Genomic DNA, 13,342 nt, shown 5'->3' with positions numbered 1-13,342 from the left:
TCGAAGTTGAAGTCAGATCTAGCTTTTCTGAAAAGATGCAGAGATTCCGCTGTCATCCCAGTCTTTGCTCAGATCAACCATCACCTCCACACTCCTAACCATGGAGTGTTCATAAAAGCCAGTTTAGTGCTATTGAGATCTGAAATTAATAGGGTGAGGAGAGACCTATGTCGGTTCTCTCAGGATCTTCTGTGTTTGCAGTTAGAGCTTTCGAACTTGATCTCCCCTTCCCTATGGGCGAGAATAGATGCATGCTCTACATTAAAATCCATGTGATTGGACGAGATCAGGGGACAAAAGCAAGCTGCAAAGTTTTATATTTTGGCTCGAAAATCTGCGGGGATCGAATCGGTGAATGATGTTTCCGTGAGCCACATTTCTGCTCTTCAAAAATTGGCCCTCCATTCTTGGTTATCTTCCATTCATTCGGTTAGCTCTAACTACTCGCCCCCACTAGCGGTTCAACGGATCTCTGAGCAGCACTCCTCTCATCTTGCACTCCCTTCCAGGTAGCCTGCTCCAAGCTATGCGTTTTTCTCTCCTTCGGTTCGCAGATGTAGACCTGCCCCCTCATCGGTGTATGCAGCAGATGATTCAAGTGGTTCTCACGTGGCTTCTCTGTCGATTTCTCCTGTTCAACCTATCAACCAGCGATCTGGCTCATCCGAGCTGCTTCTTTCGTCTGTTCAAGTTTCGGTGGCATCTAACCTAAATATCTGTGCTTATAATCCTAGGTTATCTTCTCTGGTTCAGCAGATACGTAGACGCTTGAATCTTTCCGTTGCCCGCAGCATTGGTGCTGCTGACCTGAGGGACGATGCGGTCTCTCCTTTACATGATCATGGTTTCTTGAAAAACTCCTCACGTATTATGCCTAAACTTGGTACTAAGTTTTCACATGAGATTAATAATGATTTTTTATATATTAATAATAATAATAATAATAATAATTATAATAATAATTTTTCTAATAATAATAATAATTTAGGCGATAAAATTAATAACCATGGTAGTATTAGTAATATTAATAATAATAATAACAATGACGAAGAATTTGTTAACAACAACATTAATATTAGCAATGATATTGATATTGATAACAATTATAACCAAAACAATGAGGTTATGAATTTGGACCAGAATATTCTTCCCCCTCCCTCCTGGAATAATAGAGCTGTTAAATTGTCTGGTTATTCTTTTTCCCCTTCTGTTTTTAGACTTTTAGGCAAATGTTTAAACTTTGCCAGTGCCCCTAGAGAAATCCCGGTGGATGACATTATTTGCGACGTAGAATATAGGATTAGAGATCTTCCTGGTAATAACAAGGACACTATTAGGCAAGATTGTGTTGTTGTCCTTAGAAAGGCTAAGCCCCCTCTGAAGAACCTCAGCAATGAGGAATTCATTGCCCTTAAATCCTTATACCAAAACAAAGATATCATCGTTCTGAAGGCTAAAAAAGGAGGGGTTGCGGTCATCCTTAACAGGGATGATTACTGCAAGAAGATATTAGATCATCTTTACAATAGTGGCAGTTATAAAAAACTACCCAAGAACCCTCTAAAGAAAATTTCTAGGGCGGTGGTTCTCACCATCAAGAAACCAATAGCTCAGTGAGTTCCCTAGGCCATAAACTCATTGAGAGCAGTCCCATTACTCCTAGGATCTATGGGTTGCCAAAGATTCACAAAGAAGGGGCCCCTCTGAGGCCTATTGTCAACACCATTGGTGGTCCAACCTACCTTCTAGCTAATTTCCTTGCCTTTAAGCTTAAGCCCCTAGTTGGCCATACAGAGTCCTTCGTGAAAGACTCTGCATCCTTCATTAAAGAGCTGAAGGACATAACACTTAACCCTGAGGACATTCTTGTCAGCTTTGATGTGGTCTCCCTTTATACTTGTATCCCTATAAAGGAGGCCTTGGAAGTGATCTATCGCCTAAGAGATCCCGATACCGCGCATCTGGTTGAGATCTGTCTCACTTCCACTTTTTTCTGTTTCGAGGGTGAGTTCTTTGAACAAACCTGTGGTGTTGCCATTGGCTCCCCCTTATCCCCTATTGTTGTGAATCATTTTATGGAAGATTTTGAAGCCAAAGCTTTAGCCTCGGCCCGTCTCCTACCCAAGCTGTGGAAAAGGTATGTAGATGACACTAATGTCATCTGGTCCCATGGCCAAGAGGAGTTGGATATCTTCTTCAATCACCTCAACTGTCAGTCCTCTGCCATTAAGTTCACCATGGAAAAAGACGTCAATGGTTGCCTCCCTTTCCTAGATATTCTTATATCTAAGAATAAGGACGGTTCACTCTCCCACTCAGTGTTCCAGAAGAAAACTCATACTGAGCAGTATCTTCATGATGATTCCCATCATTTCCCTGCTCAAAAGTTGGGTGTTCTTAACACCCTCACTACTCGTGCCCTTAGGATTTCTGATAATGAGAGCTTCGATAAGGAGAAATCCCATCTCATTAATGTCTTTGTGGAGAATTGCTATAATAGGCACCTAGGTCAGAAGGCTCTTCTTAAAACCTCTAGAAATTCGTTAATTAAAAAAGAACCTAAAGAACGCCAACTAGGTGTCCATCTTCCGTATGTCCAGGGAACCACGGACAAGATTGCTTGGATCCTTAAAAAGTATGACATTCCCTCAACCTTCAGGGCCCTCAACACCATTCGTAAATCCCTTTGATCGATGAAAGATCCCATTGACCCTAAAGACATGAAGGGAGTCTACTTGATCCCTTGTTCTTGTGGGACCCCCTACATCGGGGAAACAGGGCATTCCATCAACCAAAGGATCAACGAACAAGCAGCTGACCTAAGACATGGGAGAACCAAGTCTTCAGCGTTAGTAGAACATGGGGAAAAGACCAAGCATCAGGTTTGTATAGAGGAGGCCAAGGTTATTGCTAAGGTTGTGCAATTCCATCACCGTAAATTCAGGGAAGCTATTGAAATTGAAAGAAGGCCTAACAATCTCAATAGAGATGACCACTGGAAGATCAGTAGCTACTGGATCCCTGCCCTTTCTTCTTAGTCTTGCTTTCCTTTTCCCTCCCCCCCCTTTTTAACCTTTTCGAGCTTTTGAGGTTTCCCCTAAATTTCCCGAATCCTTCTCGTTTGAGCCATATCTTTTCTTTCCTCCTAGGGTTTCTCCTTTGACTCAATGTTTTACTAATGGTCCTGTTCTTGACCTTCTTGTTTCTTAAAATGTGTCGCTCATTCTATTTATTTTTTCCTGGAAGATATAAATAAATAAAAAAATAACCAATATTCCTTAAAAGTTTATTATTTCAATTAAATCAATATTATCAAAAACCCCCCCTTTACTTATCCCCACTGATTTAAATAATTAATTAAATAAGTTAATTTAACATCCCTAGAATAAAAATAAATAAATAAATAAAAATAAAAATAAAAATATTTATAAATAAATAAAATTCAACCAGTATTCATTAATAGTTTTCACTAAATCAATCTTATTAAAAAAACCCCATTTACCTATCCCTAGTGATTTAAATATTTAAATAAGTTAATTTAACAATCATAGAATAATATATAATAAAAATAAAAATAAAATAGAATAGCATTCTTGTCCCTAGGGAATTAAATAAATTAATTTAATAACCAAAGAAAAACTTTCTAAAACCCCCGTTTACTTATCCCTAGTGATTTAAATTGAATAAATTAAAAAGGAATTAAATATGTTAATAACCAAAGAATAATAAATGAATAAAATAAAATGGAATTATATTTCAATTTATAATATATTATAATATCTTTAATTATTTATTGGGAAGAAAATTTAATTACTATAATTGTAATATTATTAACTATTTATTATAATTATGTGTCCCTTTATAATTATAATAATTTTTCTAACCATTGAATTCTCTGATATTTAAAAACTTTTTAACTATTAATTTAAAATTGATTTATTTTATAATTAATTTATTTTAATATATATTTAAAAATATATGTCCCTTTAAATTATAATTTGATCAAAAGGTATTTAACTATTTATAGATTACTCTATTTTTACTTTTATAACTAACTATTATTTATATATAATAACTTTATAACTAACAATTTTAGATTAATTTATTTAAAATTAATTTATTTTTAATTAATTAATTTTAGTATATATTAATTTAACATTGATTTAAATTAATTTATTTCAATATATATTTATAAATAGATGTCCCTTTAACTTATATTTTGATTAAAATATAATTAACTATTTATAGATTACTCTATAACTAACTAATATTTATAATAACTTTAATAACTAACAATTTTAGATTAATTTATTTTATGATTTACTTATTCTAATATATATTTATAATTATAAAATGATCCATTTCGTATTTTAATAAGAATATTAACTTATTTAATAAAGCTTTTAACCCTTATCTAAGTCAACTAGCCATTTCCCGGTCAAATCTAGTCATTGTCATTATAGTCGTTACCTGCTCTAGAATGTACTGCCCTATCTATTTAATATGCAAAGCGAGATCTGCTCATTCAACTTGTCCTGACGATAAACCACACTGGTTGGTTCGAAACGCATCGACAAAGGTTTTCTACATGTGATTTACACCGAAATTCTTCTTATAATTGTTATGGATCATAGAAGCCTTAATTAAACAATTGTTATTAAACAAAACCATTCTTAAGTTTGTATACTTGTAGTTTCAACCTTACCATCTCAAAAAATTGGAATTCAAGGATTGTGGTTCCAACATTAGAACCATAGGCCTATTTTAAATTAGAGTGAAATATTCCAACCATTGTCTTCTCAAATCACATTTGTATTTCCTTTATTACATCCATAGTCATTATCATACCCTTGAGATTCAGTTATAATTGCTAAAAATATTTTTTATTCCAACTATATGATCATGTTAACAAAATTGTTATATAAATGTAAAATTATCTAACACAAAGAAAGGAAAAAAATGTTACTGAAATTAATGAATAAAGTAAAATACCACAACAATCAATAGCAGGCTAAGTTGGGGTCTTTAAATCCTACACACATGGAATTTCATGTATCATGACAGTCATTGATCTGCATTGCTTATGACAATTACATTATATTTCTTAGAGGAAAGGTACTATAAAAGCCTCATATTATCACCTGACATGACACATCGACTATTGAATGGAATGAGTGTGGCTCATTAGATCGCATCGAGAGTTAAAATATCATTGAAATGCATGTGATCTTATGGGAAATGCACCTTATCAGCCATAGGATCAAGGGATCTACAACTAATTGATGATATCAGACCTAGGGGATCACACAAATACAACATTTATCTATTATCTTATTGTTTCATGAATATAAAAAAAATTAAGACGCCTTTACCCATCGGATTTCTACTACATAACCTATCGAATACATAGAGGGGTCATTGGATTCACCCATGTACCGTTGAGTATACAATGCCACCATCGTCACATATGAAGCAGGGTCGTCAGTGTATAGCAATAGTGTTAGATTCATCTGTAGAATTTCTGACTCTGAAAAGTCATAAGCCCCTAGTTGGATGTGCAACTTGGCCTTCGATTTGCCATCATATTTTCCATCGAATAAACGACAGAGAATTTAGATTTTGTCTTTCATTTATCTGACTAGAGGTCGGTTCCATATATATAACAACCATTTGTCCTATTAATTACTTGAAAAATCTTCATCAATGGGCCTAGAAAATGAGGTTCTTCAGAGTGACGACATAATTCTATCGAATATCTGAAACATGGCCATTGGATTTTAGTGCACTATCCAATAGTGCTTGCTTATTGTCATGATGATTATGATTGTAAGGCCAACAAGGAAGGACTGTAATTGGTTGGAACTTTTATTAAACATATTATATTTATCATTTCAAAAATAATTAATTAATTAACAAAAATTCAATTTTGGACAGCCTTATAGATCCTTGGCCCAAGGGAAAATTTCTTGCTCACATATTTTACCTAAAGTCACTTTAATTCTTGAAGCCTTCTTTCCCACTTATCTCGCTTGAAAAGTTGTAGCACATACCAACTAAATAAATATTGAGTTTGCATGTATAATTAGTGAGTAATTTATTTTATAGGCGTTATGTAATTTGATTGGGTCTGAATGGACACTGGAATAGCTCATCAACGAGCATTACAAAGTGAAGAAGTGGAAAGCACGCCATCAGCTAAAGAGTGAGGATGTGGCATAATAGATTGAACTACCTCCTGATAGATGAAGGGACATGATTGGGAGTGAATGAAGTTGGGAAAAATACATGGGCATTCTTGATGAGATTAGATAAAGTGGTGCAAATGGCGGTGGCACCCCTTTTTTGTTAGTAAGTTATATATTACAAAGAAATGGAACGCATAAATATATTGCAGAAATATAAACACAGAAAACACATAAAACAAGAGAGACACAGATATACGTGGTTCACCCAGTTTGGTCTACGTCCACGGAGAAATAGTCATCCCTTCCTTTTATATTATCCAGCAAACTAAAGAGATACAACCTACAACAGATCCGTTGTAACTCCCTCTTCACTCTCACACAATCTCCTCTCACTTTCTCACTTAGAATATAGATATACATAGACACAATACAATCCCCTCATATATAGCGAGGGGTTGCCTTCTAGGGCAAAAACCCCTAAATTAAGCATAACTTGTACTGTCAGATCTTCGCCTAATGAATGACCTAGATTGACTATGAAATTACAACATTTTACAAGGCAATTTTACATCTATTTTTAGCTTCAGGGGCACTAACCAAGATTCCCCTCTAGTGGGGGGCTCCCAAGGATCGCAGCTGCCTCCCCCTGGACCACCCTTGCAGTGAAAATATTACTGTTGGTGTTGCCCCCACATTACAAACTGGGGTCCAATGCAGTGATACCTCTAAATAAAGAAGATAATCAGGCTCCACACCCAACAATCTTCCATTTGGAGATTAATTATAGCAACTCCACCGCTGCTTCATTTGTTGGACAATGAGTCCACTTTGGACCTGGTTTTTTCTCATATTCTTCATCATACTTGAAGACCAATTGAAGCTAAGTAGAATCTCAGTTTCTCCCTGGTTACAACGTTTGTTAACATATCTGCAAGATTCTAGCTAGTGTGTATCGTTTCCAACTTCAACTGTCCATCTTCCAATGATGACCATATGAAATGGTACTTGAGTTGAATATATTTAGCCTTGGAATGAAATGCATAGTTCTTTGCAAGATGTATGGCACTCTGGCTATCACTGTATAACGTGCCCAACACCTGCTTCTTACCTAATTCATTCAGAAACCTTTGTAGCCAAATCAATTCTTTACTAGCCTATGTAGTAGCAACATACTCTACTACCATTGTTGAGAGTGCAACAACACTTTGCAGTTTGAAACCCAATTGACAGTTGTTCCACCTACAATAAACACATACCCTGTGGTGTTCCTCCTGTTATCTCTATCACCCTCCATATCTGCATCAACATATCCCTATAGATAAATGTTTGAACCACCAAAGCATAATGCTTGATTTGTGGTACCTCTCAAATACCTGAGAATCCACTTCACTGCCATCCAATGTTATTTTCCTGGATTTCTCATGTACCTACTTAAAACTCCCACTACATGTGCAATATTAGGCCTTATGCACACCATTGCATACATTAAGCTTCCAACTGCTAATGCATATGGAAATTTAGACATATAATCCATTTCTTTCTGAGCCTTGGGACACATTTCCTTACTTATTTTGAAATGGCTAGCCGGAGGTATACTAACTAGTTTTTCATTCTGTATATTAAACCTTTTCAACACCTTTTGTATGTACTCACTCTTAGACAATGTTAGTTTGTGATTCTTCCTGTCTCTAATTATTTTCATACCAAGGATTTGTTTTGCAGCATCCAAATCTTTCATTGCAAATGAGTTTGCTAATTTTCTTTTGAGAACATTTATTTCCTACATGTTAGAACCTACAACAAGCATGTCATCTACGTACAATAACAATATAATATAGCTGCCATCATTTTGCCTTTTGAGATAAACACAATGATCATAGTGACATCTAGTATAACCTTGTTTAGACATAAACCTGTCAAATTTTAAATACCACTGACTTGGAGCCAGTTTTAAGCCATACAAGCTCTTTTTCAACGTGCACACTAGTTTCTCCTTCCCTTTTACCTCATATCCTTGTGGCTACTGAATATATATCTCTTCCTCAAAATCCCCATGGAGAAAGGTTGTCTTTACATCTAACTGCTCAACATGAAAATCTACAGCTGCTACTAGACTTAAAATAGTTCTGGTTGAAGTCATTTTAGCAACAGGAGGAAATATTTCATCAGAGTCTATACCCTTTTTCTGTGTAAACCCTTTCACCACAAGTCTAGCTTTATACCTTTTTCTTCCTCCATGTTCTTCTTTCAACCTGTAAACCCATTTATTCTTCAATGTTGTTTTACCTACAGAAACGTGACTAAGTCCCAAGTATGGTTATGTGCTAAGGAGTCCATCTCTTCTTTCATGGATTGCTCCCACTTCTTCCTGGTTTCTACATATGCTGCTTCTTCATAACATTCTGGTTCACCAGAATCAGTCAACAATACATAATGTAATGAAGGAGAGTATCATTCAAGGGGTCTACTTATCCTAGTAGATCTTCTAACACCACTTTCATTTGTTTGAGGTGCTTGTTGTTGTTGTGGTTTTTTTTCTGGCTGTTGATCATTACGATTTTCAGGCACCATCACTTTTTCTGTGATCTCATCAAGCACTGTGTATTCTCTATTTTCTTTTTCCTATTTCTTTTACTACAGCTAATCCTTATACAAAACCTTTTCATTGAATATGAAATCTCTGCTCCTAATGATTTTGTGTTTTTCATAATCATAAAAGCGATAACCAAAATCATTAACACCATATCCAATAAAGGTTCATTTCTTTGATTTTGCCTCAAGCTTTGTTCTATTTTATTTATTAATGTGGACAAAGGCTTCACAGCCAAAAGTTTTTAAAAATGAGTAATTTACCTTTTTACCTGTCCATGCCTCCTCTGGAATACCACCATCCAAGGAACTTGAAGGTCCTCTGTTTGTTAGATAAACAACAATATCTACATCATCTACCCAAAATTGTAAAAGCAATCCTATATGCAATCTCATGTGCCTTGCACGCTCCATGATTGTCATGTTCATCCTTTCTGACACACCATTTTCTTGCAGTGTTCCTGGAACTGTCTTCTCTCTGTGAATTCCATTTTATGAACAATACCTATCAAACTGTTTGTTGCAATGTTCACCTCCATTGTCTGATCTGAGACACTTCAACCTTTTTTCTATCTCATTTTCAACCAAATCTTTCCATTTCCTGAAAGTGTCAAATACATCAGATTTATTTCGAATACAATAAATCCAAGTTTTTCTAGTTGCATCATTAATAAAAGTAACATAATAATGAGAGCCACTGAGAGATGATACCTGAGCAGGTCCCCATACATCTATATGCACAAGCTCTAATGTTTCGCTCTTCTTTTCTTTCCTGACTCTGACGAATTTGACTCTCTTATGTTTTCCACAAACTCAATTCTCACAAAAATTTAAATCAACATGCTTCAAACCTGGGAACAAATTTCTTGAGTGAAGAATTTGCATCCCCTTTTCACTCATGTGCCTAAGCCTATGATGCCACACAATGTCGTATCTTCTCCTGTAGAGGTGAAAGAATTAATAGAATTAGAAATACCATTACATAAATAAAATGTACCAACCTTTTCTCCTTTTGCCATTACCAGGGCTCCTTTAGTGACCTTCCAGGTTTTATTTGTGAAATTAGTTACACAGCCTTCACCTCCCAACTACCCCATTGAAATCGAGATTTTCTTCAGATCTGGAACATACCTTACCTCCTTCAATATCCATTGATTTCCATTTTTTTGTTTTATGAAAAAGGTACCCATTCCAATGATTTTACAACGTTTATCATCACACAATCGAACTTGTCCAAGATATCCTTGAATATAATCATGAAACTATTTCCTATCAGGTGTGGCATGGAAAGAGGCCCCTGAATCTACCACCCAGGCATCAATAATATTTTCTAATGAAAGAATCAAAGCATCTTGCAACACATCACCTATCACATTCGCTTCGTTATTGTTTTCTTGTTGCGTGTCTCCTTCTTTTCCCTTCCGAGACTTGCAGTCTTTCTTTAGGTGTCTTTTCTTCCTCCATTTCGAGCACATTATCCCCGATATGGACTTGGATCTGCCTTTCCTTGACTTACTACGATATCCTGGGCTCTTTCCTCTTTCTATTTTTCTTCCCCTAGTCTCTGCAGTCAAAGCATTGCCTGATGTTTCACTCGAGATTTTCCATCGCATTTCCTCGCTAAGGATTGCACCGACAACATCATCAGAGTTTAAAGTACTAGATCTAGAGAATGAGTTACTAATGGCCATAACTAAACCATTCCAACTTTCTGGCAATGAGCACAAAAATAACAAAGCCCTGACTTCATCATCAAAAGTTACCCCTACAGAACTTAACTGATTGGTAAATGTATTAAATTAATTTAAATGATCAACAACAGATCCACCTTCTCACATCTTCATATTAAATAAATGCTTCATAAGAAATACCTTATTTGAAGCCCAAGGTTTTTCATATAGTTTGGTCAATGCCGACATTAAACACTCTATTATTGTTTCCTTTGAAATATTAAAGGCCACTGATGATGCTACACACAGTCGTATTGTTCCAAGTGCTTTTCTGTCGAGAATATCCCATTCTGTGTCTGTCATACTCGTTGACTTCTTTGCCTTTCCACTCAATGGTTGGTATGGATCTTTCTGGTACAAATAATCTTCCATATACATTTTCCACAGCTGGTAGTTTTAGTCGTTAAATTTTTTGACCCTAAACCTACCATCATCAACCATTTCTCCCACTTGAACCAAGAACCCTTCTCTCCTGCAAGTTCATCAACCAAATAGACCTTTGGCTTTGATACTAGTTGTTAGTAAATTATATATTACAGAGCAATGGAACACATAAAATATATTGCATAAATATAAACAAAGAAAACACATAAAACAAGAGAGACACAAATATACGTGGTTCACCTAATTTGCGCTACATCCATGGAGAAACAACTAGTCCTTCCTTTTCTATTATCCAACAAACTAAAGAGATACAACCTACAATAGATCCGTTGTAATTCCGTGTTTGCCTCACACAATCTCCTCTCTCTTTCTCACTCAGAATACAGATATACATAGACATAATACAATTCCCTCATATATAGCGAGGGGTTGCCTTCTAAGGAAAAAACCCTAAATTAAACATAACTTCTGCCATCAGATATCTGCCTAATGAACAGCCCAGATTCACTACGAAACTACAAAATTCTACAAGACCCCCCCTGGACCCCCCTTACAATTCAAGTATTACGGGCAGCGTTGCTGCCACGGTATGAACTAGGGACCAATGCGGTGATACTTGTGAATAAAGAAGATAATCAGGCTCCACACCCAACATTTTTCCTCTCTCTCACAGATAAATAATATGTGGGAAGAGATAGCGAAAAGAAAAGAAGGGTGCACTAGATGCTCTGAGATTCTAGTGGTTTTCCTTAGTTGGCTTATATTACCCTATTTTATGATGTTTTTCCATTGAACTAATTGACTACTTCTTGGGACCTATGTGATCCTCCATGTGGCCTATGTGAACTTCAGTGAGTAGATGGACCACTAAGTGTTGGATATTGAGTTGGTAAAGCACTAGAGAAGTGGACTTCATATCTTGAAACCATATTTTACCTCTTGGTGTGAACCTTTTCCCTGTGCAATAATTTCCTTAGACCTTAGATCTATCTTGGCAGTGGCTAGCTGTAAGAAAGGTTAAAATGTAGCTATCCTATTGTTTGGTGGAGATTCGAAGTCCCTCCTTCGGTTTCCATCCATCTCAAACTATTTAAATAAGTATTCTTCATTATGCATGTTAGGCTACATGTTATGATATGACTTATTGTGCTTATGACTAATGATTAATCCTTTGTCATTTATGTAAGAATGTCTGATTCAATATCTAATCATTGTTTACCAGTTAACTTGTATATCTATGGTGATTATGGGTTTCTTGAGTTATGTGGATGCAACATTTTTAGTCATTTGTAGGTTGTCTGATATGCTCTTGATTGGTGATCTAAAATCACTCAGGACTAATCTATGATTTCATGATTTTCAATCATATTATATATTTATAAGTTTGGGTAGCTTGCTACCATAACCATGATGGTGGATCATGTTATTAGGAGTTCAATTTATGTGTTTTGTATATGGAATAGCTCTACCTCAAGAATTTTGCTAATATCTATGTATGATTATGGTGAATTATATTTTTTTTAAATGTCTTCATGGTCATTATTTAACTTATGTATCTATGTGTTTGATGATATCCTCGTGGCTTACAGAGTTATTTACATGAATATGCATGGTTTCTTAATAGGATTTAGTTAACCTTTTATGGTATCTGAAATTCCATTTTCTAATATGCTATGAATATCATGGATCTCTATTTATTTAAGGTTGTTGTTTGTCTATCCTGGAAAAGAACTCAAAATAATGCAATGTATGATATATCAATGGATATGATAGTCGTGTTTGGGATCCATTTTTGGTGTAATATGATATTGTTTTGTTTGAGTTTACAAAGTAATTTTAGTTATGGATTAGGTTGTTTTTTCAGTTTGATAGTAGGATGACTAATAAATCCATGGATTTTATAATGGTTTAGTATAGTAAAGAGAATGTTTAGTAAGTAAATAGAGTCCTTGATCCTATGAGATTAGTGATCTAAGCAACACCAGACTTCAAGGAGAACTTTGGCTAAGTCCCTTAAGGTTCTTATATTTTATAACTATTGCATAGGTCATATTTTGTATCTAGGGTCGGATGGGTTATTTGCAGGATAATGTATTTAGGCCATATATGCTATTATACCTTCATCATCTAGCACATCTGGGTATAAAAAAAAGGGCAGATAAACTTGAGTCTAGCATATCTATCTGGAAGATCAGTGATATGACTGGTTAGCAAGGATGCACCTTAAAAAACACTCGGATTTAGACTAGGAAAAATATTCCTTATCATAAGTCTTTGATATCCAGGGTGGGCTCCATAAGAGTGATTATCATCTCAAGGCCATATTCCCTCAAAAGAATAAATGTATCCAGGGTAGACCACACTTCAGAGAATATTTGCGCAACGGTTTGATTTCCCTGTGGGCAAATGATGTATCCAAGGTAGGCCCCACTTAGGTAAATATCTGCACAAGGT

Source organism: Pinus tabuliformis, chromosome 5_2, assembly GCF_031772625.1.
Source record: "Pinus tabuliformis cultivar Carrire ecotype Pingquan chromosome 5_2, CPIR1, whole genome shotgun sequence".
In the NCBI taxonomy this organism is placed as follows: domain Eukaryota; kingdom Viridiplantae; phylum Streptophyta; class Pinopsida; order Pinales; family Pinaceae; genus Pinus; species Pinus tabuliformis.
This window is presented reverse-complemented; position numbering follows the sequence as displayed.